Below are 4756 nucleotides of genomic sequence, written 5' to 3'. Positions count from 1 at the left end.
GCTCATGATGCCACTGTTGGGGAACGTTGCAGAAAACAAAAAAAATTCCTACGTTTCACCAAGATCAATCTATGGAGTCAACTAGCAACGAGAGGAGAGTGCATCTACATACCCTTGTAGATCATGAGCGAAAGCGTTCAAGAGAACGGGGATGATGGAGTCGTACTCGCCGTGATCCAAATCACCGATGACCAAGTGCCGAACGGACGACAGCTCCGCCTTCAACACACGTACGGAGCGGATGACGTCTCCTCCTTCTTGATCCAGCAAGGGGGAAGGAGAGGTTGATGAAGATCTAGCAGCACGATGGCGTGGTGGTGGATGCAGCAATGATCGCATCAGGGCTTCGCCGAGCTTCTGCGAGAGGGAGAGGTGTAGGAGGGGAGAGGGAGGCGCCAATACTTGAGGTGTAGCTGCCCTCCCTCCCCCCCTTTATATAGGCCCCCTAGGGGGGTGCACCGGCCCTAGGAGATGGGATCTCCAAGGGGGGCGGAGGCCAAGGGGTGGAGCACCCCCCAAGGCAAGTGGAGGCGCCCCCTCCCCTAGGGTTCCCAACCCTAGGTGCATGGGGGGCCCAAGGGGGGCGCACTAGCCCACCAGGGGCTGGTTCCCCTCCCCACTTCAGCCCATGGGGCCCTCTGGGATGGGTGGCCCCACCCGGTGGACTCCCGGGACCCTTCCAGTGGTCCCGGTACAATACCGGTGACCCCCGAAACTCTCCCGATGGCCGAAACTGCACTTCCTATATATAATTTTTCACCTCCGGACCATTCCGGAACTCCTCGTGACATCCGGGATCTCATCCGGGACTTCGAACAACTTTCGGGTTACTGCATACTCATATCTCTACAACCCTAGCTTCACTGAACCTTAAGTGTGTAGACCCTACGGGTTTGGGAGACATGTAGACATGACCGAGAAGCCTCTCCAGTCAATAACCAACAGCGGGATCTGGATACCCATGTTGGCTCCCACATGCTCCACGATGATCTCATCGGATGAACCACGATGTCGAGGATTCAATCAATCCGTATACAATTCCCTTTGTCAATCAGTACGTTACTTGCCCGAGACTCGATCGTCGGTATCCCAATACCTCGTTCAGTCTCGTTACCGGCAAGTCACTTTACTCGTACCGTAATGCATGATCCCATGATCAACCACTTGATCACATTGAGCTCATTATGATGATGCATTACCGAGTGGGCCCTGAGATACCTCTCCGTCATACGGAGTGACAAATCCCAGTCTCGATTCGTGCCAACCCAACAGACACTTTCGAAGATACCTGTAATGTACCTTTATAGTCACCCAGTTACGTTGTGACGTTTGGCACACCCAAGGCACTCCTACGGTATCCGGGAGTTGCACAATCTCATGGTCTAAGGAAATGATACTTGACATTCAGAAAAGCTACAACAAACGAACTACACGATCTTTGAGCTAAGCTTAGGATTGGGTCTTTTCCATCACATCATTCTCCTAATGATGTGATCCCGTTATCAATGACATCCAATGTTCATAGTCAGGAAACCATGACTATCTTTTGATCAATGAGCTAGTCAACTAGAGGCTCACTAGGGACGTGCTGTGGTCTATGTGTTCACACATGTATTACGATTTCCGGATAACACAATTATAGCATGAACAATAGACAATTATCATGAACAAAGAAATATAATAATAACCATTTTATTATTGCCTCTAGGGCATATTTCCAACAGAAATCAACCTGAGCATATTTGTGCTGATTTTCATGATTGCTCTTCTGCCAGCAACAATGTTCCTCGCACTTAGACCACACAACTGTATGTTCATGTTCCAGAGTCCTTATTCATAGTTAACTTCAATCACAAAGTGACATATGTCAGTCTATTAGTTAACATGTGTATCTCCGTTTCTTCTAAGTTTCAATCGACCTACTCTGAAGTTGTTCCTAAGACAGTGCCTCAAGCAAAGGGAAAGAGCCTCAGTTAGTGTATCTAGCGAGTTCCCGATCCTTTGTTGGGATAAACATTTGTGCAAGAGCAATAGTCTTGTCACTGTTGGTTGTTAGTACTGTTGCTTGATAATTCTAATTTTTACTTCAGTTCATAAGGCAATGTAGTTATGCTTGACGCACGATATGAAGACTGCCATTTTGCCTTTTGACCTTGGTTTCTTCCTCCAGTAAGTAAATGCACATAGTTCTTTTCTAAATTAGAGCATATGACTTGTTGATCGATCTTTGAGCTCAGTAATAATATTAAGCCTTAATCTGTTTATTGTGCAGACAAGACGAGAAAGAAATGCTACCCAAGAATATGTACTTTATAAACATTTCAACTGTAATCTGGAATAAAATTAAATAAATAAGGAAACAGTATATTCATATATCTTTTTTGTACTTTGATGGTTTCACACCACAAGTTCCGAGATGGTAATTGTGCTGCATATGTCTGCTCTCTTACTTTGTTTTTCTGAACAGGTAGGTTCCGGAAGATGTCATGAAGAATTTCTTTGAGAGAATTTGCGTGAGGTGTGTCTAAATGATTTTTATCTTCTGAACATATTCTTGTATGACTAACTGAATTCATTTTCTCAAAACGTTGGTACTTTTCCTTTTTCATTTATGTTGCTCGACTGAGTCTCTCTCGGATCATGTACACTCCACATGCTAGCTGATCTGTAGCAGTGCGGAAGGTGAGCTTGGCTGCCGGCAGCAGCTCCTTTGGCTGATCTGCGGCGATGCAGAAGTTGGGTTGGAAAGAAGCACGACCGGCTGCTCTGAAGTGGGTCGTAGGGAGAGCTTCGTAAGAGATAGGGAGGGAGCTCTATTGGCCCGTGCATGACATCCAACCCAATGGCATCATGCCCTGGTAAGCTTCTTATCTGTTCCAATTCTTGCACTTGGTCTTTTTCTTTCTAACCCTGAAAATAGAGTTTGCCTTGATTCCTAATCATGCTTTAAAAGCTGATATCCACCTCGTTTATCTTGCTACTGGTGGTAATGTGTGCAAGTATGATTTTGTGATAATGCCAGATGTTGTGTGCCTTCTTTATTCATGGTACGAGTACTCTAACCTAGCTCGTATGATAATGTATCCCTGCTACAGAGCACAAACGACGTGTTTTTAATTATATTTTAGTTGACATGGATTTCATTTATCTTGTGAATTGTATAGTCAGATCATGAATTTTAATGATTGATTGATTTTCATGGTCACAGGTAGGCATGGTTGCATGGCCACGGGGAGAATGGAGCAAGTAGCGTGTGAGGAGTTTAAGAAATGGGGACAAAGGACAGTTTAGTTAATTAAGTCTATGTTAGTTTCAAGTTTTATCCTTGTTGCGGTAAAAAATTTAGGTTGGATTAACCACCATGTACATCTTTAATTACTTTTAAATAAGAAATATAATCAAAATATTCTTTTGAAATCATAAAATTTATATAATTTGTACAAGTACATGAAGGTGGAACAGGAGGAAGGGTGGGAGAAGATTAGGCCCCGTTTGGTAACAAAGTATTTTCTATGTATTCCCATAATACTGCAGTTTTTTATAATACTGTAGTTTTTATTATAAAGGGTTGTTTGGCTGTCTCTAAAAATTGTAATTTTAATACTGCAGTTTTTGGCAAACCACAATATCTTCTCTGCATAAAAAAAAGAACCACATACCTCTTTTTTTTAAAAAACTGAGCTCGCTGAGAAAAAGAGTCCCTCGCTCATACCTTCTTCTCAACACGCCTCATGTCCACGACCGTTTTATTAGGATCTTCTGCTTGGTGATTTAGTTAGCTCGCTTCCGTTTGTTCTTCCAAATTACAGCCAACCACAAAATCGTTCTGAAGACGTTGTTGCCGTCCGGATAGCCAGTTAGAATATGTGTCTTCTACGCCGTGTGCATGGCCGTTCTTGGTGCATGGCCGAGTAGTTGCATAAAATGGCTAGCTAATAGAAAAGCACGTGTGTCTGCAGCTGCTAATGGTTTTAGCTAGCTAATTTTGTGTCGCTGAAAACTAGCGGTTGTCTGTATTATCAATACTACAAAATATTCTGTTATGTTAAAACTGTGGTATTTCACACCTGTAGGCTAAATTACTGTAGTTTTTGATACTTAGGTTTTTGGGATACTTAGGTTTTTGTATTATTGGATACTTAGATATCGTTTCATTTTCTTGCAAGGAGAGGATGGTTACGAAGAAATAACAAGAAATGGAGAGAGAATCAGTTTTATTACTGTATGGATGGAAACCACATGCCAGCTTGTCCAACATATTTCTACATTGAGTCAATTATTCGATCGCTATGTTCTTTTTATTCCATGGCAATGCATGGTCATTCAACTATTCAAATTTACAGGCTGTTCATCCACTTTTTTCAAGCTATTTACATATTTGTCACTTGTCAGCAAGTTTGCATATGATGCTAGGAAGTGAACATAAGGACACATAAACGTTGCATTTTGAATATGAAATAAACTCAACATCCAAATAACAAATTTGTTGCTCCGTCCATCGGTGAGCAGGAAATGTAAGCATCCTTCTAAATAAGATATTACCTATCTTGAAGCTGGAAATGCAAGAATTCTTCTAAGTAACATATTAGTTATCTTCATGATGGAAATGCAAGCATCCAAAATTTACAACAATATTTCTAAAAACTGAAAACAATCTTTCAATCTTGATATAAGAATGAAACATAAGCAACATCACAGAGTTTGCTATTTCTTTTGAAACATAATTACCAACAAGTGATATACAGGTGAACTTACA

General features: G+C 42.0%; 1 long non-coding RNA gene across 3 annotated transcripts; it reads left to right on the top strand.

Moving 5' to 3' along the window:
* Positions 1 to 2091: 2091 nt before the first annotated feature.
* LOC123175692 (uncharacterized) lies at positions 2092 to 3554 on the top strand. Of its 3 annotated transcripts, XR_006488081.1 has the most exons (4): positions 2092 to 2169; positions 2468 to 2518; positions 2661 to 2858; positions 3209 to 3554. It is a non-coding gene; the product is annotated as an uncharacterized lncRNA (long non-coding RNA). The 3 variants fall into 3 exon arrangements; XR_006488080.1 differs by having other exon boundaries at positions 2155 to 2169; positions 2468 to 2858; XR_006488079.1 differs by lacking the exon at positions 2092 to 2169 and having other exon boundaries at positions 2284 to 2518; positions 3209 to 3553.
* Positions 3555 to 4756: the final 1202 nt, after the last annotated feature.

Source organism: Triticum aestivum, unplaced genomic scaffold (genome assembly GCF_018294505.1).
Source record: "Triticum aestivum cultivar Chinese Spring unplaced genomic scaffold, IWGSC CS RefSeq v2.1 scaffold172207, whole genome shotgun sequence".
Classification (NCBI taxonomy): Eukaryota; Viridiplantae; Streptophyta; class Magnoliopsida; order Poales; family Poaceae; genus Triticum; species Triticum aestivum.
This window is presented reverse-complemented; position numbering and strand designations above follow the sequence as displayed.